Source organism: Anolis carolinensis, chromosome 5 (genome assembly GCF_035594765.1).
Source record: "Anolis carolinensis isolate JA03-04 chromosome 5, rAnoCar3.1.pri, whole genome shotgun sequence".
Lineage (NCBI taxonomy): Eukaryota > Metazoa > Chordata > Lepidosauria > Squamata > Dactyloidae > Anolis > Anolis carolinensis.
Window position 1 is genome coordinate 20,031,994 of NC_085845.1, and position 27,606 is coordinate 20,059,599.

General features: G+C 36.8%; 1 protein-coding gene and 1 long non-coding RNA gene across 4 annotated transcripts in view; one reads left to right on the top strand and one right to left on the bottom strand.

Annotated features, from left to right (window-relative positions):
• LOC134299767 (uncharacterized) overlaps positions 1-10,016 on the bottom strand; it is a 95,342-nt gene extending 85,326 nt beyond the window's left edge. Inside the window, exon 1 of the long non-coding RNA XR_010007020.1 lies at positions 9,935-10,016. This is a non-coding gene — a long non-coding RNA (uncharacterized LOC134299767). The remainder of the gene's footprint in view (positions 1-9,934) is intronic.
• ccser1 (coiled-coil serine rich protein 1) overlaps positions 1-27,606 on the top strand; it is an 815,269-nt gene that overhangs the window by 698,437 nt on the left and 89,226 nt on the right. The gene's annotated exons all lie outside the window — the stretch shown is intronic.

Genomic DNA, 27,606 nt, shown 5'->3' on the forward strand with positions numbered 1-27,606 from the left:
CTTATTAAAACATGGACCAGGTGTCACCCATCCTGTATCTCTGTGTTTAATTATTTTCTGCCTAAGTGTAGTGTTCTGCATTTTTCTTTGGGGAAATTCATTTTGTTAGTTTTGGCCCACCTCCCTAATCTGTTCAGGTCATTTTGAATTCTGATCCTGTCTTCTGGAGTATTCAGTATCCCTCCTAATTTGGTATCTTCTGCAAACTTGATAAGCATTTTAGTCACCCTCCTCTGGACACATTCCAGTTTGTCAATATCTTTCCTGAATTGTGGTGCCCAGAATTGGGCACAGTATTCCAGGTGAGAGCTGACCAAAGCGGAATAGTCATTAATAAAGTTGTTGAACAGCACTGGGCCTGCAGCACCCCAGCAATCTTTTATTTCCAAGATGAAGAGGAACCACTGGTGAGTAGCCTTTGGTTTCAGTATGTAACCAATTACAAATCTACCTAATAATAGTATTGTCTAGCCCAAATTTTATAAGTTTTTTTGCAAGAAGATCTTGGGGAACCTTGTCAAAGACCTTACTGAAATTAAGATACGCTACATCCACAGCATTCCCTGCATCTATCAAGTTTATAACTCTATTGAAAAAAGGAGATAAGATAGCTTTTGAGAAATCCATTTTGACTTTTAGTGATCACAGCATTCTTTTCTAAGTGATTACAGACAGCCTCCTTAATGAGCTGCCCCAGAAACTTTCCTGGCATTGAAGTGAGGCTGACTGGATGGTAATTGTTTGGCTCCTCTTTTTTTCCTTTCTTGAAGATAGGGACAACATTAGGCCTCCTCCAGTCTGCTGGGACTTCTCCTGTTTTCCAAGAATTCTCAGAGATCAATGCCAGTGGTTCTGAAATTACTTCTGCTAATTCCTTTAATACTCTTGGCAACACACCAGCACTCTTTGGTAGAGAAGGCTAAAGACCTCATAAAATTATGAAACCCATGATTCTATGGCAGTTAAAGGTTTCATCGAAACTGCCATATAATGCAGGTTAACAGCACTGAACTGGATTATATGACTGTGATCCATTTCAATGCAGTTAAACTGCATTCTGAAACTACATAATATAGCAGTGTAGATTGGGCCAAAGCGGTTCAGTGTAAGGCCAAAGCTGTAATAATTCTGCAGTGTAGATATACTCAAAGCCTTTTACTTAAAAAAAAACATATTTTACACTGGGATTACCTCCCATTGATCTGGGATCCTAATTTGGCCACAGAAACCTATTCAAGACAGGAAATCCTGCAATAAGTCTATCTAGGGCTTTATCAAAGGAGTTTAGATAGCTTGTCACAATTGGAGAAGGAAGCAAAACATAACTTAAACAACTTTCCTCCCACAGCAAAAAAAATCATTAAAATCATTAAAAAGGGGTTCATGAAACCTTTTCACCATATGAGACTAATTCTGTACAAAATCTGTAAGTAGTTGTTTTGCAATAAAAAAAAACATTTTCTGTCCACAAATGTTTTGTTTTCTCTACAAATAAACATGTTAATTTTGCATAGGTTAAATTCCCAATGAAAATATTTTTTTGTAAAGGAAATAACATACTTGCATAGAAATATTATGTTCTGTAGAGAAAATGCTGTTTTCTTTTCAAGGCAACCGTGTGTGAATTTTGCACAGAATAACTTCCAATCTGCAAATATTCTTGGCAGTCCAGAATTTCCATTATCAGGAACATGGGAAAACATTTCTTTTAAAATAATTCTTTAAATATTTTCAATTTGTCTTTCCATCCCTAATGCAGTTATGGTGTCTGCATTTAACATATGACAAGGCTATAAGTATTCAAAACAGGAGAATGATCAGCTGCTACCAGGTTCTGCTCTTTTCTGCATTTCTCTTATTTCTGTTATATTGTCAGAGCATAGATAGATATCAAAATTTATTTTTGCAATACTTCAAAACCTGAAATTTGTTAAATCCATAACAAAATATATGCAGAACAACTAGAGATTGGGATACTTCTACTTTCTTCCCTCAAGGCAGAAATTAACTATATAAATTACAAGCCACCCAGAAATCAGAAATTTGTCATAAACATAGTAAAAGATGACAGAATTAAAGGGAGCCTCATAAAATGGGACAGATTTACAATGATAAAATATAGCACACAACACTTATTTCATGTCAGAGTCAAGCTATTCAGTGCAAGGTAAATATTCAAGAATTCGAAAATGAACTATTGGCTACTATGTGGACATGAACTTTTACACTTCTCACATATTTTGGCAGTTTAGAGCTCTCAAAACATTACCACCAAGTGTTTATTAATGTGCATTTTGAGAGAAATTGTTGTTGGAGACCAATAATTAAAGAAAAACACATATAGAAATACAAATTTCATGTAAAATATGCCTTTTCAAACAAGAATCAAACAAATAGATTCCTGTGAGAACGAGGAGATTGAAGACATGAAAATAAATGTAGAAAAGGGAGATGGACTGGGAATTGACTGACTCTCAGAGCAAGCAATATAGCCACAAACATAAAGTGTTTGGATTTTATGATTTCCATGCCACCTTTACACTCCAAGATAAGTTTCCAGTAGCAGAATACAAATTAATGTGAACTTCTGAATGCATTTTTATATGGTTGTTTCCCAGTATATACATGCATGCAAGAATATTGATGTTTGCCATCCCAAGTATAAATACTTTAACCTTGTTGTGGTTGCTGTTTGAGCACAATTCAGAGGAAGTTAAGTATAATTAGCTTTTCCTGAAATCAATGTAATTTAAGAAATAAATGGGGTGTTTAAGTCCCATTGATTTATATGCATCTAACTTTTTCTGGAACCTTTTGCAGAGTCAGCAGAATAGCCAACTCATCTAATAACCATGTAGGACACCTGAGAAACCACGTCAGGCCCCTTTTACACTGCCATATAAAATCCAGATGATTTGCTATGAACTGGATTATATGGCAGTGTACACTAATATAATCCAGTTTAAAGCAGGTAATGTGGATTATTTGTGTTGATAATCTGGATTATATACAGTGTAGAAATGGCCTCAGAATTTTTCAGGCAAGATTGTGATGTGAATGCAATACCAACACATCAAAATGACTATGCTACAGCTGCCTGAGGCGCCTTTTACACTGTCATATAACCCAGATTATCAAAGCAAAAATCCACATTATTTGCTTTGAACTGGATTATATGAGTTTAAACTGCCATATAATCCAGTTCGAACAAGATAATCTGGGTTTTATATGGCAGTGTAGAAGGAGATTGCAACTCTAGCTTTGTGGTTCTTATGCATCTGGATCTTTTCTGCAAAAGGGTTTGAGGCTGTGGTCAGAAAAACCCACAAAAAGGTATTGGTTCAGTTTATAAGGCTTCCTGAGCTGTGCAAATGTACAATGAAAAGTAACGGATTATGGAAATGTCTCACAACAACTCAGCAGTATAGATGGCCATCAATGTGTTATTCTGGATACTCAGTCGTTTTTTAAACTGTGCAGCCAACCATAATCTTAAGCAACTGTGTGCGGTTCTTTAAATGACATTGAGAGGTCTGGAAATTTAAAGTCAGATTCCGATTTTACAGCTGCTGGAGGCAAAAATGTGCTGAGACACCAAAGGAAGTATAAGGACAATCGATAGAATAGATTTTGTCATTAAGTCAATGCAATGAGACAGTGGTGGCATCAAACTTCAGAGGACTGCTTTCATCCCATGTGCTCCTTGTGTACTTACTGTAAAATGTACAAACCAATTTTCTTCTGGAGATAATGTCCTTTGGTTTTGCGAACCATATGTATCTGTATCAGAAGACCTATCTCTTCAAGCAGGCCTACCCAGTCAGTTTTAATTATGAATTTTAAACTCACGTCTTGTGTTGACTATATTTCAATCTTTGTTTTGTGTATTTTAATATATGCATTTTGTAGAAAAAATTTTTAATATGTGTATTTTATGTAATGATTATGTGTTTTAAGTATGTTGTACTCTGCCTCGAGGAGATGAGGGTAAGAAAATAAATAACAACAATAACAACAACAACAACAATCGTCATAATAATCACTGGCTATTATATCTGACATAAAGTTTTCAGGAAAAAACATTTGAATTTTTTAATAATCTTGATTGTTTTAGTACTGCATTTTGAGGGATGGCGAGGCTTTGTAGAAAAATAAAACTTTGGTTGTTAGCACTCCTTAGTATTGGCATTTACTAAGAGAGACGTTTCTGCCCTCTTAAAGCTTGTGTCATTACTGAATTGAATTTCCCAAGATTTCCTGGAGAAGTCCCAGGCTGTATCTGTTTCCACCGAATTGTTGTTGTTGTTATGACTTTGAGGTCAGCTCTGATATATGATAAGCATATAACATTTTAATGCCAGGTTAATTAAGTTACTGTGATCATTAGTTCCAGTCTAAGATGTCTGTATTAGCCTGTACTGCAGAATAGTCAAACTCATTGGCCACATAAAGAAAGGAAGCATGAATACTTTGGTTTCATTATGTGTAGCTGCAACAAAACTTTAGGGTGAATATTAAAAATTTGATAAAGATGTTACATTCCTGTGTGAATGTCTGAAGCTATAACGCTTAATTTATGTGTAGAAGCCTTGGGAGGCAACATTAATTAAACTACCACTTTGTTGAAATTCACAACACTTCATGTTTATTGTCACTAATTCTGCCTGTGTGATGCTTAGTCGACTGTCTTTCAAACTCAGTGTGTACAAAAACTCACTGGACATATACATACAAAACAGACATTATATCTCTTTAAAACTCTTCATTATGATCTGTTTATAGATAGGGGGTCCCTGGAGCATGCTAATAGATAACTAACCTGCAATATGAGTTTGAGTTTTCACCATGTTTTTATTAGAAGGCATGTGATACACAAAAGGGCATTCTCCAGCTACTCTGCCAAATGCGGACATGGCCTCTATCTTCTTCCCTTTGGAGGCCTTCAGACCTATTTTACTGAAGCTAAGGGCTCTGCGGGATTGCCTCCTTGATGAAATCAGAGCACCATCACTTAAAAATGATCACAAACTGCAGTTCCTCAGACTAATTAGAGAGTCTTTGCTAAAGGTGCCTGCTGAGGGGACAAGAAATAGTCCTAATAACTCTCGAGAGGGCACTTAATGAAGTCCCCAACTCCTAGCAACTCTTTAAAGGACAGTGGATTATACAGATTTGCTACTTTTTGATACATACACTGGAAATGCTATGAGCAATTGATTGGCATTCACAGTACTACTCAGCTATTCTAGGTCCTCTAAGAGGCTGCTATCAAGCTTTCTCAAAATGCATACTATATTAAATTATGCCTTCTCTAAGAAAAAGGATTCTGTCAGTGACTATTTATTACTGGCTAATACTTTAGTGTATTTCTTACAGCGGAATTTGTTTATTTTTTTCTGAAAAGATCTATAGATAGATGATATAGATATGCTTTTTGTGTTCTTATTATTGTTGTTATTATTATTAGTATTAGTATTATTAGTATTGTTGTTTTTGTTATTATTTTATCCAACTCTCCCAGTGAATTGAGCTGGGTGAAAGCAACATGTTGAAGTAATATATACTATCAGTTGGAAGCACAAGACACATAGATCACTCTTCAAAATAATTGTGTTTTTAAAGTGCAAGAATATTTTGAACTAACAAGAAAAGAGAAAATTAAACTGATAAACATCTCTGCAGTTTAGGACTCATTATGCATACAATTTGCATGCTTTTGTTCAGAAAACAGCATTTTCTGTGGAGAAAATCTGGTTTCCTTTGCAGCCACCTCAAATGTAAACTGCAGATAGCTACTTGTTTCCTTTGAATGACTTTGGAATGTTGGCAACCTTCTTCCTACAGCTCTCCCAATTCTGATTCTCTTGTGACTGCTCAGTCACGACAGAGCCTGATTTCCACATGACATGCTGCATCTAAGAACAGGACAGTTTCACATGAGCAGTAATTATCTGAAGAGCAGAGTAAGTGGATACAAATGGTCAGATGTAATTTGGTCATCTGGTCACAGTCTCCCTTTTACAGCAAAATGCACCGCATTTCTGTTTGAACTCTGTTGTTATTTCTAAAATCTGCAACTCTACACTTAACTTAGTGAGTACCAGTTTTATGCAGATCTTCTGTTTTGACAAGATGTAAGTGCATTTGTGAGAGCCAGTGTCATTCTGTGGTTTAAGCATTGGACCAAGAATCTGAAGACTAGTACAGTACAGGTAGTCTCCAAGTTATGAACAAGATAGGTTATTTAGGTTTGTTCGTTGGATTAAGGCTCCAGGCCCCAAAAGGATCCTTTCTCTGGTAAGTGGAGGGGGAAATGGAGGGCAGGGAGGGGAGGATGGCAGTGCCCTTGCCCACGCTGCTCTTGGATCATCATGGGTGGGTTTGGGCCAGCTGTATGGCCTCCATTCTGAGAGAAAGTTGGATTTCAAATCCCAATTCCTCTCAGATTTTTGGCCTGCCTGGAAGAGCCTTTGGTGACCTTGAGTAAGTCATAAACATTCAGCTCCAGAAAACTATTACAAACTTGCAGTAACAGAAAAGCAAAAACAAAACACAAAATAGAACACAGAAAAACTAAGCCTGTATTTAATGGATAGGGTTAGAATCTGCTTTTATAATCCAAGAGCATTTGAAAAAAAAATGATATTCTTTTAAAGCAGAAGGAAAGCAAATTCCCTGCAGGTTTCCTTTTTCTGGTTGACAGATGAAGTGAGGGTGTTCTTTGCCTTGCTTTAATTTATTTTCTGAGATGGAAAGGATACAAGGTCACATGGCCTTAAATCCTCAGACCAAAGCATGCTCCCTTTCAGCTCTGTGGTCCTAGAGCAACTGATAGAATATGAGCAATTAAAATGAATATTAATATCATGCGTGAACATGACTACACACTGCTTCTTGAACATAGCTTTAAAAGCTTTAAAGTGAGGTAGAGGTTGTCATTAATGCAGGCTTCTCACAGGGTTGCTTGAACTTCCTTTTGCTTTCCTTGCGAGCTCAGCAGCTGTGCAACTGCCTCCATAAAAAAAAACCCTTCACTGAACTCTCCTGTCAAGTGACTTCTGAGACATAGAAAACTACCAGTTACAAAACTCTATTTTAAGTATGTTATAAGGCAACAAAGTCTTCCCTTCAGCTGATGTAGGACTTACTGCTGGCAAATATTTTCTTATCCTGATAACCCATGTTCTTTAAAGTTTGAAGAAGTTAGACTTATTATTTTTTATTATTTTTGTGATATTGGGAAAAGGGAGTGCTTTGATCTGATGACTTTAATGGTTACAAAGACATTGTAGTTGATGTGAACTTTGAAAATGCTTCACATTGGAGGCAGATTAAGGTTAAACATGACTTGGAACTATCAAAACAAGGAAGACACTTAACATCTTGTGCATTTGAAGTTAAGTCTCATGTACGTATCTTATGCAAAAGGGCATGATAACCTCCTTTGTAGACATTATGTGCCTTCTTTAGAACTATTAAGCTGCACACTTGCTGGTAATGAGGATTTTAATGTACTGCCTTGACTATAAAAAACACTCTGCTTTTTAGGGATGAATTTATGCCTTTAACTTATTTTTGTTTTGTTTTTTCAATCTTAGGTAATTGTCCCCCTAATAAAACAGAAAAGGTAGTTTGCAAGCTGATCTATGATGACAGACTCCATTTAATGGATTAAAAGGAAATATCCATTCACTGTCCTTCTCCAGATTTTGAATAGAATGTGATACAGATCTGAGCAATTTATACTTTTTTTATGTCGTTTTGTGCCTTCAAGTCATTTCCAACTTATGGTGTCCCTAAGTTGAACCTGCTGTGTGATTTTCTCTTGTGGCAGAGAATTCAAAAGGCCCTGCCCTAAACTACATTTCCCAGAAGGCAGTGCTCAGTATCAGAAAGTTCCAATGAGGGCTGCAGCAGCCAGCCATTTAGAGTTAGTCTAATACAGTAGAGTCTCAGTTATCCAAGCTAAATGGGCCAGCAGAAACTTGGATAAGTGAATATGTTGGATAATAAGGAGGGATGAAGGAAAAGCCTATTAAACATCAAATTAGGTTATGATTTTACAAATTAAGCACCAAAACATCATGTTATAAAACACATTTGACAGAAAAAGTAGTTGAATACGCAGTAATGTTACATTGTAATTACTGTATTTACGAATTTAGCAGCAAAATATCATGATATATTGAAAACATTGACTACAGAAATGGCTTGGATTATCCAGAGGCTTGGATAAGCGAGGCTTGGATAAGTGAGACTCTACTGTAATAATAAATACAATTATTTAATTTGCAAAGAGTACTAAAGTAAGTAATAGTATAAAATCTTTGCTAAATTATATACATTACACAGATTAACCACTATGATTGAACAATGTAGTGTAAAAAAAAAAGAGGAAAATTTGAAAATGTTTAATCAGCAGTCAAACTGTTGAGACTCCCTTGATATTGAAACCATTTTCTTAAAGACGTAAAATAAAAGGGGAAGGAGAAATGCTCTCTGCATAAAATAAAATGTGCTTGTCTGTAAACTAGATGCAGAAAGATTTTCTTTTAAAAAGTAAACTGAGAAATTTAATCACTTGTGAGAAAACAAATCAGATAGCTTGTAACAACTAGCTCAATTTGGAGTAAGAAGAGAAAAAATGCTTCAGTATCCAAAACACATAGTAGACTTGTATATTGTAAGCAGATTGTTACTCAAATAAGCAAATTAATGGGAAACCAAAAAAGAGGATTAAGCAAGATTTTTCAGTGACTTTCAGGGTTGGGAGATTAAAGCAACAAATCACAAAGATCAAGCTCACATGACAATCAACAAGCTCCCAAACCTTCAACACTCGTCTTTCAATTATCTGCTACTAACAACTAAATCTAGAAAAAGAAGTAAGAGATGCAGGAGGTAATTTACTATAAAGCATAAAGTATGAGGGTGTATAGAGCACTGTAGAACCTCCCTCCCTCCTATTGTAATGTAGCTCTCCCCACTTGCCAATACAGCCGTGTTGAAAAAACACTTAGTTTTTCATATTAATTTTAATATTCAAATCTCTGGAACAGTCCAAAATTACATTCCACTCGGGAACCAAATCAGGTTGATCTGATTCAATCTGGAGGTAGTATAAATCAGTTTGTGTTTAGCTGATGTTCTTCAGGAAGGACTTGGTTATTTCTCCCAATCAGTTCCCTAGCATTGCTGTCTACTGTACAGTTCTACCATTAGATGGTGCCAGTTAACCTGCATCCCTGCCTTTCCACATCTCCATGATTGCTTGCTTGTTTAAAGCTGCTCTTGATCTATCTGAACTGGTTTTAGCTGTCATCCAAACAGTGAATCCCACTTTAATTGTTTTGCATCAAAACCCTACATTCCATCTGTGCCTTGCTTCCTGGCTTTCCAATGAGCGCGTATGCAATAATTTTGAAGTATAACATTTTAGATACTAGATGTGATTTTTTTTTTAAAAAAAAGGTCTGTTCTTGTATTGTTGAAAGGTTTCATGGTTGGAATCACTGGGTTGCTGTGAGTTTTCCAGGCTGTATGGCCATGTTCCAGAAGCATTCTGTCCTGACATTTTGCCCACATCTATGGCAGGCATCCTCAGAGGTTGTGAGGTCTATTAGAAACTAGGCAAATGGGGGTTATATATCTGTGGAGGGTCCAGGGTGGGAGAAAGAACTCTTGTTTGTTTGAGGAAAGTGTTCACAATTGCCTCAAATAAACAAGAATTCTTTCTCCCACCCTGGACATTCCACAAGTATATAAACCCCACTTTCCTAGCTTCCAATAGACCTCACAACCTCTGAGGATGCCTGCCATAGATGTGGATGAAACTTCAGGAGGGAATTCTTCTGGAACATGGCCATACAGCCTGGAAAACTCACAGCAATCCTCTGTTCTTCTTCATCAAAAGTATGTTTTCTATCTTACTTACAGCCTTGTAAAAAGGGAGCCAACCCCAGCCTGAAAGCAGTGTCATTTCTCTTGAGTCTTTGCACAGGAATGCCTTTTGCCACCATTATTCTTTCAGGCTGCTGTTACTCTCAGACTAAATAATGCTGGGTCTTGTATTGATCTAAAGCTACAGTTCATGAGTTGCAGGTGCAGCAAAGAGATGACTTTGAGAGTAAAGTGTTTTTAATGCAGTTACTGTGAACTACTTTTTCATTTGGCAGTAGATTTAAGCAGAAGACTTGATTTATCATGCTGCCAAAACATGTGGTCCTGTTCAGAAGTCTCCCTGCTTATGTGTAGGGAAAGACAGTGGAAGAAACAGGCTGTCTACAGAACTTACATTTACTCAGCAAGACACATGCATTAAGTCTTAGGAAGTGTTCCAATAAAAGCCTACCTCCAAAGACGGCAGCAGTTAAGTTAATTGTTAGCCTCATGAAATTTCTCTAGAGGAAGCTGTTCTTAATCATCCCCATTTGTTCAATGGGACAAAGCTGTTCCTTCTTGCATGCTTGCTTATATTCTTATGTTCTTCTTTATTTCTAATGTTCTTCAGTTTTAGCAACATTCTTCTCAGAATAATTCATGCTTGATTAATTTTCTTCCTCACACACCTAAATCAAGTTAAATTTATTTGTCTTTTTATTTTGGGTGGAAATGATTTTGCATCAGGTAACTAGACAGGGGGAAGTAATTCTCCAAATCTTGATGTTAAATGTGCTTTGGTGCACTATTTTCAGACCTCTTCACATGGGCTAAAAATCGTTGGCGGCGACAGGTTTTTGCAGTTTTGCCATGAAGCATGCCATCTCTGATCATACACCAGAAAAGTACTTCTGGGGTGGCTCTGTGGTGAAAGTGTCAAAAACCCTCTGCTGCTGCCAAAAAATAGCTGGTGGTGAATGACGGGTGGCTTCTCATCTTTCCACAGAGAAAGATGGGTTGAGCCTGCTTCTTGAGGCTTCCCCTCATATGATTAGATAGGGTGGAAGCCAGGGTGCAGGGCAACAGGTCCCCATGCCCCCTGGGCAAGCGCTGCTAGAATCACCAAAATTGTGGTGATACTCGGTCATTCTGGTGGCAAGTGTGAAGAGATCCTTCCATAGTCTAAGGAGCACTGGATGAAATGAAAGATCATTGCCATCATCATCATGAGCAGTATGCTATTTTTGTTATTTGCTATGAAACTGGCTTCAGCACATGATGACTTTGAATGAGAGATCTGCATGAACCTGGCCTTCAAATTCTTAGTTATGTCCTGCAGATTCAGGACCATGACCCTTTTACTGAACCAGTTCATTTGTAGTACATTCTTTTTTCTCTTCAAACTGACTTCCCATTTACTGAGCATTTTCATTTTTTCTAGTTCTCATCTTCGAAGTTTGATTAGTTCTAGGATCCTTTTATTTGTCTTTTTGGCAGCCTAGGATATCAGTAGTACTTGTCTCTGTCTTAATATTTCAAATGAGGTGATTCTGTTTATGTCAGCTGCTTTCACTGTCCGGATTTCACAATGATGCTGAAAATACTATAACATGGTCAATGTGATTTTGGTGTTAAATAATTAATAGTATTTGGTTTGAGGATATCTGGTTCCTTCATAGTTGCACAAATTCGATGATAAGACGATAAGAAAAAGATACATTCTTAACTTCTGGGGTCATTTCTTTCCTCCAAAAAGCTTAAATAAATGGGTATAATGTTCTCTTCATCTCTATTCTGCCTCTACAGCAACCCAGCAAAGTAGGCGAGTTACCTGGGACCTTTCAGTCTCCAGCTCAGTGCTTTAACGCACTTTGCCACCGAAATGTGACAATAATGATAAACTGAGCTGCTGAACTTGCAGATGGAAAGGTCCCAGGTTCAAACCCCGGGAGTGGCATGAGCGGCTGCTGTTAGCTGCAGCTCCTGCCAACCTAGCAGTTCGAAAACATGCCAATATGAGTAGATCAATAGGTACCGCTCCGGCAGGAAGGTAACGGCGCTCCATGCAGTCATGCCACATGACCTTGGAGGTGTCTACGGACAACGCCGGGTCTTCGGCTTAATAATGGAGACAAGCACCAACCCCCAGAGTCAGACATGACTGGACTTAATGTCAGGGGAAAACCTTTACTTTACCTTCTAAACACCTCTGGGATTTTTTTTAAAAAAATTGCTACAACAAATATACATACACATAACCTTGCTGAAGCAGAAATTTTACTCAGTTCTACATTTTAATATTTCTTTTGTGAAAGATGGAAGAGCATCAAGCCAAAAGAGGCAGCTTGAGGTTTGGCTTTGTAAAAAGAAACCATGATTATTGCAATGTTTGTAGGTATGCCATGGTAGGATATATCTTCTTGATAAAGACTGCATTGATATGTTTAGGTAAACTGTGTTAAAGGGATCTTTAAGTGTTTTATTTCTTATTATTATTGTTTGTTTTATGATAAAATGCATATCTACCTTCACTACTTCATTATGTACCTCTTAGGGTTTGCATCTGTTTAAACTTTGTGCTTAATAACAAATCCTATGCAGCCTATGTACATTTTTTCAGACTAACTTCTGCAAGCACCAGAATGCATATGGTTATCAGTCATGCTATCATGATTTGACAAATCAAGAAAAAAGAGCAGGGAACTACTTACATGAGAGTGTTTGTTTTGCTTGCTGAAAGTGTTTACTTCCCATAATGTTCAGAAATAAATTCATTAGGTTAATACATTACCAAGAAGGGGGAGAAAACAGATATTTAAAGCAATGAGCAATGAAATTATTTGTCTTCTTTTTCTTAAGTTAAATCAACTCCTCCTCCTTATATAAAACCTTCTCCGATATAAAAACAATGTGTTAGGTCTAAATGGAGAATAATTTCAGAAAGTAAAGTTTAGAATGCCTGGTGTGAACCATTTTGTTTCATTCCAGGTTGGAGCAGATGCATTGAATCAATTGCTAAATGGTAAGTCAGTACTTACGCCAGTCCTGTTGATTCAATGGTTTTGCTTTACAGACTAACAATACAATATAATACTGTAATTAAAATAATAACTTTATTTCTTACCTGCCTCTCCTTGTTGCTCGAGGTGAGTTACAACATCGCTAAAAACACATAATCATCCAAAAATTCTATAAAATGCACGTATTTAAACATATTTCTACAAAATATAACACAAGATGCATGTTTAAAATTTGTGATTAAAACTGGCTGGGTATGCCTGCCAGAAATAATAGGTCTTCAAATGTGTTTTTAATTCCAACAGCTCTTTTAGCTGTCCGAGCTCTTCCTGCATGTTGTTCCATAGTCTTGGGACAGGCAGACGTTGCTGAAAAGGTCCTCTGGGTGATGGTTGCCAGTTGGGTTCTGGCAGGCTGGAGTAGTACCCCCCCCCAGAGTACCCCCCCCCCCGAGGAGATAAGTGTTTGAGGCAGATTGTATGGGAGAAGACGATGCTGTAGACTATTATCTCCACAATTGTGTTAAAGACCCAAATCCATTGGTGTACATCTATGGATAAAATTGTAGAAGCCCCTTGTACACTTCAAAAAACCTGCTCTGGGGATCTGGGAATCACGTGGGTTACTTGGGAGCTAACAACAATAGTTGCATGGGATGGGGACAGCAAGGAAATCTCCTCATGCTTGCCCTACAGTTTCTAAGTTATGATGACTTTAGACAAGATTCTCCACAAGATGTAGATAAATGAAATATAAATGAAATATTGTATCAGCTTGAGATGTACACCCCTATGAGTGTTCTGTAGCCAATGAGTCACCAAGAAATGAGGCAACCTTTTAAGTTCATGAAGATTTGAGGGCCCACAGGTTGAGAATAATTGGTATAGGGCTTTAGGGCTTCAAGGGAGCAGCTTCCGTACCTCGTGCTCTTGTCCGCTTTGGGTAATTGCTGTCTGCTTTGCTCTTGTCTTCTTTAAGGAATTTTGGGTTAGTTGATTTTGTGTGATTTTTATTCCTGGTATGTTTGGCTTCATGGAGAGTAAGGGGGGGAAAGGCTGGAATGAGTGCATTATGAGGGAAATGATGCTTCTGCCTCTTCACTTTGTGCTTCCATGCCACAATTTGTGCTTCTACTATTTTAAAGTTTAACTTTCTTTTCATTGTTCTATGTGAATGTGCATTTATAAATTATTTGTTATTTATAAGGCACATTTTTTATTTTAAAACATGTAACAAAAATTGGGGGTTTCAGGGGGCAAAACAGATGAATGGCATTTCAATGTATGTCAATGGGAAAATTCACAGGACAAATTAAACTCTTAATTCAAAGTATCACTGTACATTTTTGGATGATACTATGGGATTTGGTTTATCATTATACTTTGGAACTAAAGGATAAGTCCTACAATCCAGCATATTTTGTGTAAAAATTCCATAGTGATTTTTCATCTCTCCCAAAAAGCAGCATTTCAAATTATTTTGTTTTGGACAATAGTAATGGGGCAAGGTTCCCAACAAATTCTTATCATTCTATGTGGTATTCACTTTGCATGAGGGAGGGAAAAGTTTCTGAAAACTAATCAGGATAGAATAGTTCTTTAGACTGTGCCAAATGACATTTCCATGTCTTTCTCTCAGAGATAGAAAGTACTTTTGAGTCATTGGAGGACAGGGTTTTTGTGTGAGATAAAGATGAGCTTTTTCAAGAGTCTGGGAACCCCAATGAGTAGAATCTGTTTTGTTCTCATTTCCCTTCACAGTCCTTGAATAGACTGCCTTCCAGTGAGTGGGCATTCTAGACTCCCCGTAAAGTAATCTTGAAGGCTACAACCTTTCAAATGCTTAGTTTCCTTTTTCCATTGTTGTTCCTGTGAGTTATCTGAAGGGTGGGAGTGATAGTCTTTTAGATCCTTGGCTGTCTTCTACTCTTTCTTGATTTAGCATGAGGTGGTTAAGGAAGGAATGCACCCTATGATCCATAAATGCAATGTTACATGTTGACACCAGGGAGACCATTCCTTTGCTTCCTTCCATGTGAGATATCTTCAAAAATGGCACTATTTTTGAAGATATCTATCAGCAGATAAAAAATAGATCAAACTATTTGTTCTCCTGTATGAAAATGGGTAAAAAGGTACACTCCTGATTTCCCAGGCATGCTTGTAGCAGTGGATAATACCCACTTGATATAACCAAATTGAAACAAACAACATGAGAAAAAACCTGTTTGTATATTTGAATTGTCAGCCCATTGTATGCATAGAAAAATATGAAATTTCAATTATGTATGTACTGCAAATTGTACATCACCTTAGGCATTGGTTTAAGTTTTGTTTGTTTTAAAGGAGGACGCCGTTTTTAAAATACAAAGATACCACTCAATAAATATAAAGTGCATGTACACCCAGTGGTTTTAAAACAGTGTTTTCTTTTAATTTCAAAGAGAATTGCCAAGAGTTATACTCGAATGGCTGTAATGACTTTTCTTTTACAAGACTCAAAGGATGTCCTTTTTGACAGTTAATAGATGAGATTTGTTCCTATTGGCATTGACAATCTGACAGTGGCATATGATATTGACGGCTTGTGTCAATAAGTCTGCCAAGATGAGTATAGAAAATATGAACTAAAACTATAGTCTTTATGCATTTATTTAGAAGTCAATCCCCTTAAAATTAATAGAATCACTCCCAGCTGTATAAATTCTTTTGACTTACCTTTCCAGGAACACTGAAAATCAAGACCAGCATTCTGTACATTATTATTGATGCTCTGAAGGACTGTCCACAGGGCCGTATCCAGGGGGGAGGGTTCAATTTTAATTAGTTAACCAATTAATGAGTAAACCACTTTTTTAACCTGACACATTTTTTGAGGGGGGGGGGGGAAGGTTGAACCCTTAACCCCACCCCCCTTTGGCTGTGGCCCTAACTGTCCATCACTTGGCTCTGTATATTCTTATTTAAGTATAGTATTTTCTATACTAAATGCTGTAATCAAACTGTTCATACCTATTAAATCAATTATAAAATTCTATGTAAAGAAAGATACTGAGAGAAAAGAAATAATACATAATACATATAGCAAAGTGAACTGAGAGGACCTAGACCAGACATGGGCAAACTTCGGCCCTCTGGTGTTTTGGACTTAACTCTCACAATTCCTAACAGCTGGTAAGATGACTGGGATTTTAGGGAGTTGTCCAAAACACCTGGAAGGCCAAAGTATGCGCACACCTGGCCTAGCCTGATCAGGTATATTTCATTCAGCATTCACTTGGGGGGGGGGGGTGTTCATAATAAGGCAAGTCAACATTCTATCCAATTGTTTAGTTACTTGAATAATTCCAGTGACTAATAAAAATTTGAGAAGCATTAAGCCCTTATGAAATGTTATTTATTTTTCATTTCACAAATTTTTATTTATATTTAAAATAATTAAACAATTACTTGAGTATTTAGACACTGGTTGTTTAACATTGATTGTTCTATCCACCGCACTTCTGCTATGTACCACTAGATCTCACCAAAATATTTGTATGGCTATCCCCTTCTTCACTTATTTCTGTTTCTCAAGAGATAGAATTTCATGGACTTGCTACCTGTAATAACAAACTTAGTAATTTAATATTGTCATATATGTGGCTGGCTATATATAATATTATATGTGTTTTTTATTATTTTACATCATGTAATATATGTTTTTAATTTGTTACATACATAAACAAAAATGATGCCACTGAAAAGCAAGAGGGATGCACCAGGATGCCAGAAAGGTTTGCTGAAGTGCAATGTAACTTATTCAAAATTTCAAGTGGCCCCAATTACCTAAAATGTGACATGAGCATGTTTTGTAGCTACAGAAAACTGATCACAGTAGATGATGGTTTGTATTTTCAGTGGGATGACGAATCCATGTCCAGTTCTAATCTGAACTGCTCAGGGTGCAGAACCAATTTGAGGGATAAGGTTAAGCACTTTGGATAGCTCCTTTAAGGTGCAGTATAAACTAGGCTTGGATGTTAATCTGTTTGAATGAAAATGATTCATAATATTCGGTGGTCCATTTCACATAATCTCTGAAAACACAACTGGGAGGAGGGAACCAAAAAGTCCAGCAAAATGGATTAGGAGAGCTAGATTTTTATTGGATACTAGAGAGGATAGAGTTAAGTCTGCAATATACCTGAGGCAGAAGCTGCCGCGGGGCTCCTGGAAAAGATGGGATTATTTCAACATCTTTTTTTATCTCTCCCCTGGCAGAAGCAGCATCCGTCCATTTCTTTTTGGAAAGTTTGCTAGGCTCCTCCTCCAGAGAGGGCTCTGCTGGGAACTCACTTTCCCAGCAGCACTTACATGGGGAGGACATTGAAAAGTCTCTGAGTTCCTCTCGGAGCATAATGGGAATTGAATTTTTTCTCTCTGTCTGTTTCTCAGCCAGTGAAAGACCTGGTTGTGTTCATGCTCTGATTGGCTAAGAATGGACACAATCTGCAACTACAATTTTCTTGTGGTTTGTCTATTTTTTTAAAAAATGTAATGGTTAAAACTTAAAATAATTCTTAAAAAATCAGTAGATTGGTGATTTGTTGTGAAACTTGGCAGGCCTGCAGTTGTAAATGGGGTCTAAAACTGAGGTAGGTTTCATGCAGATAGAACTTCAAATGACTGAGGATTGAGCCTTTAAAGTTTCCCATTGTAGCCAATGGGGCAAATCTTTGCAGAATGAAAATGGCAACACCCCTTCTGATTCGAGTAACTTACCGGTAAATAGAATGAGGAGTCAGCTGACACTGAACCCTGAAATGGTATGCCTTTTGGCCAAATTGCACACCTCTAGTATAAACTCAGACTAGATTTACCATCTCATTGACTTAGTTGCTGCTGATTGAATGTCAGCTGGAAAAGAAAATGTAAATGAAATAGAGTATCATACTGTGAAACATAACTGTTTATCTGAACTCCTGGTGAGGTGGGGGGTGAAAATATAATGCAACATTAGGTCTTTTCAGGTGTTCAGGATGTGGCTGACTGAATGTCTGAGTAAAAGGAGCTGACTCATCCCTATTTCTCCATCATCACATTCTTCATGTGGAGAAGGATAGGAATGTATTTGCTATGCATGGAGACTCTATGTGATGTGGAATAACATGGAAAGACCTCACATAGAGATATTTTATTGATTTATTTGTGTTTGGTTGTGCATTTCTCATATATAAGCAAAACAATAGATATTTGATAACTTGTTTTGTTATGCTTCCTAATAAAAAGATGGGGTTTGGTGAGTTCTTTGTATCTCTGTGACCAACCAAGTTTTATTTTTGTGCTTACTCCGAGTAGATGTGCATAATAATGTGGTAGTGGGAGACATTACATTTTTGAAAAAATGGAGCAAAAACCACAATGAAAATTAAAAACCTCACTTCATACACGCCATATTCGAGGACAGATCTCTTGAGAGGGGCCAGAGAGTGCTCAATATGTTGTCTCATCATGTAGATGTAGCTGGCTTCACTGGTTAGATTTCTTCATATACCTGTTGTGCACTTTCACCCCACATTGAAATCCTTGGCATTTCCACTCTTTAAAAGATCAGGTAAAAAGTAAAAAATCAGGGTATGTTCCAGGAAACTGGAGAACCACTGAGAGCCAGAATTTTCTGGTTTAGAGGAAGAAATATTATAGCATAATATAAAACAGTATGTGTCCATATTTCTAAAACAGCCATAATATGCATGGTTTGTTTTTTAAAATAGGTATTCTGGTTAAACATAGATATTATCTGCCCACAGACAGGCCTAAGACAAAAAAAGGTAATTTTAAGTGCATTTAAAATGTGTGACTTAAGAGTTTATTGCACGAGGCAGGCTAGCTGGCATTGAAGCACATCGCACATTGGCATATGACTTCTCCTCATGCTATTGATGAGCAAAACCTATCAATAACTTGCAATGCCATAACATTCACATCACCTGCTCTGTGTGATGGGCCCTTCCACTTTGATGCTGGCATGCTGGAATTAAAATAATGTCAAGGAACAAAATTCAACTCCTTTTATGGAGTTGACATCATCCTTCTAAGGAGCAGAATTCAACTCCCCCCTTATTTCTGAGCTGTTTTCTGTTTATTAATATTTTACAGTTATCTTTTTGTAAATTTGTATCAAATATAGTAAGAAATGTTGGCACCATGGGAAGGCAGGATTAAAAAAAGTATGAGGAAGTAAGGTCATAGGACCACAGATTGTTGAATTGATGAACTGCACAAATGAAGAAAGATGATACCAAAAGTCCTCATTCGGGTATGTGCTATATATGACAGCGGGACTAGCTTGGAATAGCAGCTTCATGCAATAAAATAGTATTCTATGTCTGAGCATGAAAATAAAGGGGATATTTGCAAAGGAGAAAATGTTTCTACATCATTATAATATTCTGGTTTGAACGTGGGTGCTAATTTATGTGCATACTGACCCTATTATTTAATTATTTCATGAACATTTAATAAGATTGATGTTTCTTGATTCTCTCCTGTTTTATCAGCTGCATGATGTAAATTTTAATCTGCTCATTTGTCTCACTTTGTACTAAAAGCATGAACAAAAACCCTTACATTATATACAACTATCTTTTTAACTGGACCTCAAGGCTTTAAAAGTTGTTGTCTAAAAAGTAAATTTACCAAGCTCTCTCTCTCATCTACTTTTTAAGCAAAACTATTTATATTGTTTTAACAGAGATTCTCTTTAACATTGACACACATGAAGGTATAAGCAGGGCAGGCTGTGATCATTGGTTTCCGTATAGTTCTCCTGTGCCTGCTTAAATTATTCTGCAGAAATAAAACAGACTTCTAGACTTTTTGAAAAGTTCCTCTGTTCAACAGAGGAAATGACAGTGGGGGGAATGTTCTCAACTATTCCCTCTGGAATTTATTGACACATTTTTCAAAGCTTAGCTCTCAAGGGGATAATTTTTCCTTCAACTCATGCTTGATAGAAAACTAAATGAGCTGGTTTATGAGGGTAAGAAAGAATATTAACTTTCCTGTATTACACTAGCGAAGTCTGTGACCTAACATAGTTTACAAATCGTATCATTTCCTTTGTTCATTGTAATCTTTAAAATGTGCTGCAAGTGCTATCTTCAAGTTATCTATTTTAAATTAACTTTTTTTTTTTGAAAAAAGTACAATTCTCACAACACATTTAAAAACATTCTAGGCATTTAAAATATGGTTATATAATTGTCTTAGTCTGTTTTATGGTTTTATAGTTTACATGCTTTTTTGTTTAATTGCCTGTACATATATCACTATTTGAACTGGATTGTGTTTGCAGCCATACTTTTGTTAATGTTTTTATACAATATGCTGAAATCTATCTGTGTTTTATCTTGAATAAGAAATCTGTGCAGTAGTTTAAGCTGGCGTATGACTTTGAGGTGCATACAATAGTCAGTGGTGTATGCAGTGAATGGGTGTAAAGAAAAATAGAACTGCAGCAGTAACTGCACATGCTCATGAGTCCAGTGATTCCAACTTTATTATTGTTGGACTTCAGCCCAAGTCAGCATGGAAAAGGGAGAGAGATTCTTAAAGTCATAGTCCAACATCTGGAGACTCAACATATTGGGATGCACCATACTAGACTCTGAATGGGTTCTGCATAGGTAGACTATCTCCAGGCAGAGTTTCAGGGATTGGTTCATGCATGTAATGCTAGTCCATCCTTCCTAAAACAGTGGCCATGATTGCTTCAAAGTTCCTTTAAAATTTTTAACTAATAGGGATCCATGTCCAGCTTCAGGATTTGAAGGAGCTACTCAATAATTTTTTGGATACCTTCTTCTTCCCGTCTTTTAATTATAATAATCTGTTATTACCTTTCCTTTGGTATCCAATGTGATAAACCATCAAAAAGGAAACTGCAAAGTGAACCAGGTGATGGTGGTCCAGTTCCTCATTCCTGTAATTAATTCCATGCTTAGAAAATGCAGGGACAGAACCATGAGTTCAGAATTTTCTGTAGGTTAATACAGACCTCCTGGAGAAGGTTGTTTCTAAGCAGATGCCCCAGACATTGTTTCATCGAGAGTTGAAGGCTAGATCTAATGATGAAAAAATAAGGATGGTTGCCTGTGTATTGGCTGTTCTGCCTTCATAAGGGAACTGTCAGAAAAGTATCAGAGCATATCATTTCTCTTTTACATATTGTCTGTCAAAGTTTTCTCCAGCAGGAGAAGATTATTTTGGTCTTTCTTTCTAAGTGTTTGGCATGGAAGTTATTTGTTTAACTCTTGGCTGGTGGCACTTCCCCCTATGCAGTGGAGGAAGAGAGAGGAGCAACAGTAAGATGGTTATCTATATACTGCCTATAAAGAGGAAGAACATCACAAAAAGGAGGAAATAAAATACGCTAGTTTTTCATACATATTTGTGTATGAGCATTTAGAGTTTAAAAGCAACAATTAGGAATTAGTCTTATATAGTGGTGTATAAGTCAGGGGCAGGACTTGAGAACCAAGTTAAGGGTTTTGATATGACCCATCAATAAGTCAAAAGTAATTCCACAGAAAGAGAAAGCACCTGCATTTCCACATTTTTCTGCTCAGGCATTCCAAAAGAACAAAAAGCAGTGTTGGGTAGAGAAAGTATAAAGAATTGGTGGTTCTTTTAGGTTCTCCTGACATGGACTAAGCCTTTTACCATTCTGATGATGATGATGATGATGATGATGATGATGATCATCATCATCATCATCATCATCATCATCATCATCCGTATTCTGCCCTATCTCCCCAGGGGGACCCTACTCAGAGAAAGGGATGGTTCCTTTTTTGATGTTTATCAAACTTAAGACATAATTTTAAGCTTGCTGCGTAGAATCTGAAACTTTTTATACCTGAAGAACACATTGTTTTAAATGTTTATTATGATTAAGCTGTTGTTTTATTATTGGAATGTTGTATGCTGTATGGTGGTATTGAATGTTTACCATGTTTAAACCGCACTGAGTCCCCATGGGAGATAGAGCGGTATATAAATAAAGTTTTGTTGTTGTTGATAAGGGTTAAGGTACAGTACTTACATTGATCCATGGATAAACTGACTGATGTTTTGGGGACGTCAACTTTTTGACTAAAATTTCTAGACTTATACACTACTAGCATATACTGTACTATAATTTGATACAAATGAGAAAAATATGCCTCTTTGATCCTTATGTTTTCCAGATATTAACTTCTCCCTCTTCTTTTACTTCACTGTAAAAAAGTGTATCTGCACTTCAGAGCTATGGCACTTTTTTACCACTTTTGAGCCATCATGTCTCCATCCTGTGGAATTCTAGGATCTGTTATTTGGCAAGACACTTGGAATTCTCTGCTAGGGAGATCTAAAGCTATCAACATCTGGCAAATATGACTACTTGAGCTTGGCAACACTTTAAAGAGAGGACTACTTCAGACAGATGAATGTCTGCCTTCAAATGAATATCTGATCTTTGTAACCGGACAACACCTATTAAACACTGTATGTAGCAATTAGATGTGTGAACAGCAGTATTCACACATCCAATTGCTACATGATGTTTTTTATATTAGATCTGTCTTCTGCTTTTTCTCTATGTTGACCATCTACTTCTCTATAAAACAGTGTGTTCTTATTTCCCTTACATGAGAATTCACATTTTCCTTATATGTTTTATTAGTGACTATCCTAACTCCATGGAATTATCTCCCCATCAGAATCACCAGAAACAAATTATAGCATTTTTTCCTGCAAGAAATAAATATTTTATAAATAAATGTACGTTTAGAAAATTATCTTTTTTTTAAAAAAAAAGCTTCTAAGCAGCAAGCTTAAGATTATGTCTGTTTTGATAAACATGCTAAGAAAGGGGACAACTCATAGATTTTTTTGTAAATGTCTTGGTCTGAACATGGCATACTTTGAAGTGTTAGAAAAATGTCTAAGAAACAGAAATGCAAGATATTTTTTGTGTCTGAATTTGGCTTCTACTAGAAAACCTACTAGAATGGAATATGTTTCGGCAATCTGAAACATGTCTCTGTATTACTTTCTTTTTTTATATAATTTTTATTCAGAATTTTTCCAAGTGTGATACATAGTTTAAAAAAAGAGATACAATAGAAAAACTTGCACAGGTGTGGGGAAAAAAACAGGGATAGGGTAATTTGGAGGGAGGTAAGAAAAGGGTAAGAAAGAATAGGGTAAGATAAAGGAAAAAGGGGGTAGAAGTATTCTCAGTCTTCCATTTTTTTCTCGCAGTTTCATCTTGTGTAAAAATCTTCTTTTTCTTGTATTCTGGTCTCTTGTTGTATACCATCCTCAGGGACTCCCATTTACTAGACTAAATAAAATGTATTGCTTCTTTCTAGGACACTCTTGATGAACTATTATGCCTTCCATCTGTTTTGGGTGGCTGTCTAGCATGTAAACTCAAATACACATTGGAATTTGTTTACAAAGTGCAATTTCAAAATACTGACCTTGACGAATCTGTACAATGAAGACTGAAATCTTAATTTAGTTCCAATCTGATAACCTAAATTTTAAATATCTAGCTTCTATTTTTTAAAAATTCGGGTGTGATCATCCATAAAGCAAATGGTTTTGAAATACAATTTTTATTTAATGTCTCTTAGTTTGTGCACATGTCACAAACATACACCCATTCTTTCCTTCTCTCCATGAAATACGTCCCCAAAACCTGTTTAATTTAATTAGGTTGCAGCTCCTGTTAATTGTTTATCCAACAGCTGAATCTAATTTCTTGCGTTTTCTGTTGCAGTGTTTAGCTTGAATGTTCCAAAATGTATGGAAGCAAAAAAAGTGAACCCCCTAAACAATGCACACACAAAAATCATCATCTTATTTTTTTAAAGAAAAGTCCTAAAGGGAACTGTGCTTTTGTTAGTTGTTCCTGTGAACACCTGTGCACTAGTGAGCTTAATTGGGCTACAGCTGGTGCTGATGATGTGTGGAGAGAATAGACAGACTGGAAATCTTGACATTGTGTGTCATTGGCTCTTCCTTGCAAAGTGGTGGTAGATGTAAGGCACAGCCAATTTAATACAGAGCAGATGTTTCTTTTTCAAGAGAGCCCTGGTTCATGTTTTCAGTTGGGAAAGATCTTTGCTGCAGAGCTGTTACAAGTTAGAGGAACCAGTCCTGTTCGTTCCATAAATAATAGCTTCTGAAAGCCTGGGGATGGCCCACTGTGGCTGATCTGGATGCCCATTTTCTGTCTGGGAGACTCCCAGAGGGCTGCACAGACTGCTAAATGACCTTTTTAAAAAACCAGAAGAGCTAACAGCTACACTTTGGGTTTTTTTAAAATGTTCAGTAGTGCAGGGGGTATTACAATTATTTAAAAGGTTAGGTGTCTCTTTTGGACCATACTGGGAGAGGCCATTTTAGCATCAAGACATTCAGAGGGTCGAAAGCATTTGTAGAAGCTGGGGCTGCAATTTGGTAACTCTTACTTAAGGCTGTCCTTTTGGGGCTGGGCTATCAATCAATTTTAGCCATGCTTAATGTTTGTGGATGCATGTGCACTCTTGAATTAGTTGTGCATTTCCCAACATTTCACCAATTAGTAGTCAGGCACTTGTGGCCTAGCAACATGAGAATCTGTTCAAGACTGATGAGGAACACCAGCTAGAAGAGGATGCAGCAGTTTGCTTTTGCTTGAACCCACTGCCCCCTTAAAATAAAACTCTTATGTTTCCCTGCAGTGCAAACTTCCATTGTATTTTGAACTTAAGAAGTCTCAGACTCCCCAAACAAATCTTGCCAAGAAAATCCCATAGGTTTACTGCAGTCAGAAATTGCTTGAAGGTGTGCGACGACAACATTAAACAAATAAGCAATCCTTGTACAAAAGTTTCTTTAAGTGGGGATTTTGTTTGTTTTTATTCTTATCTGACTATGCAGCTGAATACGGAAGCATATACAATTTGTATCTACAGATGCAGATAATATATTTACGATTTGTTGCATATGCCACAAAAATACATTCAAGTATGTTTGTGTGTGTGTGTTCAATTCGCTTGCTGATTTATGGCTACCCCGTGAATTTCATAGAGTTTACTTTGGGAAGAAATACTCAGAGATGGGTTTACCAGTTCTTGAAATATAGCCTACATCACCTGGTATTTGTTGGCAGGCTCCCATCCAAGAATAAACCAGGTCTGACCCTACTTATCTTCCAAGATCAGATAGGATCTGATGCCATGCCTGAAAAATATGCAAAATACAAGAAGTGTTTTCCTAGATGTGCATACACATGCTTCAATGCATTCATTGAAAAAAAATGTGCAAAAGCCATATAGATTTTTTTTTCTCTGTGTTAAATAGTCTATATGCAACTGGTACAAAGGAGAGATTGGTGGGGGGAGTTGAGGGGCGGGGGAGAAGAAATCTGAAAACTGGAGAGATTTACTCAGGGCAATTGTTCTAAATATAAGCTTGCAAGATACATTTAGTGTGTTTTTGTGCATGCATGCAGAATGTGGGCAAGCTTAACACATTGGCTTCCCTTTGTATCACAAACTTCATGTTGCTATTTGATTTTGTAAAATATAGGCTACGATATGTGTGTATGTGTATCAAGATTATAAAGTTTCCAGTAATCGGCATCCTTTTATATGCCCGCATAATTCTGTAAAATTCTCTTGAGGTTTTGTCTTTCTGTGGTCTTTTAAAAACCATCTTTTACCCACTGACATTAGTACAGGAACAGTGCCGGATTTGGGATAAGTGAGGCCCTATGCTAGTTAAGTTATGATTTGATCAGGTCATTGTAGGGCACCCTTAAGCATAGTGGTAAATCTGGCACTGCACAGGAACCTTACTATTGCAGTCCTTAAAGAGAGATAAGAGGGAAAAAATGATTAGTGAGCCATTAAAAGAAGACACAGATGGTAGATGAACAGGAAATCTTCCCCTGCATAAGTCTCAATGAAAAGAAATCAGTTAAAGGGGGCAGGGAGGTGTAGCAGCTTTGAAGCTTCTGGGGATTCACAGCAAATTGTCCTAAACAAATCTAAATATGTATTATACATCCTAAATATATGGTGTGGCACCACATAATATTCAAATGTGCATAGAGGAAAGAAAACTGAGTTAAGCCAAGGCTGAATGGACCATGCAATAGCATAAGAACTCCGAAATGTTCTAATTTTTTTTCCAGCCTGAATTTGTTCTGTGTTTTCATCTGAACATACTAGGTGCACTTAGTTCAGAACTTTAGTTAGCTGCTTTAAAGTTCAAACCTAGAGTAGAATCACCAATTCCACTGAAATGGAAGGCATAGCAGGTTTTATCACTAACTATTTTGTTAATATTGATCAAATTCCTGTAGCCTTTCAAGAAGATAGTGTTTGAAACATGTTGAGTGTATCCACGTTGTCTTTTCTTATATGTGTCAATTAACTGTAGTAATTAAAAGAAAACGTAATACAGTGTTTTCTTGTTGTGCAAGCACAATGCACACAACTTTGGACCAGAGAGCCTGGCATCATCTAGGAATGGATGGAGATAAATGCCCAGGCTTTATGCTGCCATATAAAATGATGTTGACTCTTGAAAACTTTATAGTTTAGTCAGACATAGGTTGAGTGTAGCCTATTTTCTTTCACACATACTTTCCTCTTCCAATGTCAATCAACTATTGATTTTTCACCCCTCCTGGAAAGCCAAATAATCAAGCTGGCAGTCCTACCCACTCCCCATGCTTTTATAGGTAAAGGTATTGAAAAGCCATTAACATTATTTGAGCTAAAGAAAATCAGATTTATTCAACAAATATTTACCATTCCAAACTTCTGAAGAGTTTTAATGGTTTTAATTATTCATTTTAGCAAGTTCTATACCTAAATCTAATGTTTAAAGTCTATGTTTTAAATTGCATATTATATTATTTTTACCACTGTTCCCCACTTTGAGTCTCTTTAAGAAAAAAAGAAGTGGTAAAAATAAATATAATAGTAATAAGCATAACCATTGCATTCCTACAAAAATACAAACGATGAATTGGGAAATTGTAATAATTATTCAAAAGATTACTAGGAAAATGACAGTAGATAGCTTATAAACATGCAACGAATAAAACCACAAAGTGCTGTAATGTAATTACTGTGTTAATATAACATCCCTCCAAAGAATTATGGTTGCAAAAAATAGTATAAAAGGTTTTCAAATGTTTTCCAGTTGCTTAATATCTCTAAAATACCTGGGAAGATATGACATTGTCTCTTGGAAACAGGAAGATATTAGTGTTAGTACCTCACTGTTTAGGTAAGACACAATGAGGCCACATGCTTAGGGCAAACACGAAACCAAGGATGTTTCCTAAGGCATCTTGGTGGCTATTAGAAGAAACAATATCTATATATCTATATCTATAATAAAAGTGAAAACCTGTATGTGTGTATGTGGCATGGGTGTCTGCTCACACAGACAGCCTCCACCCTCCACAAACAGGCTATAGTTCCCAGTGCTGAGGAGCCACCAAGTCACTCCCATTAACTGACATTGTGGTTACAGCGAGCTCCATGAACATGCAGCCCAAACCCTGCCAATGTCCTTCCCAAACACTACGGCCCACCACCCAAGAAATGCTTTCATTTGGGAACCATTTCATCCTAGATTTTGCATTTTCCTCCATCACAAGCAGGCATCCCAG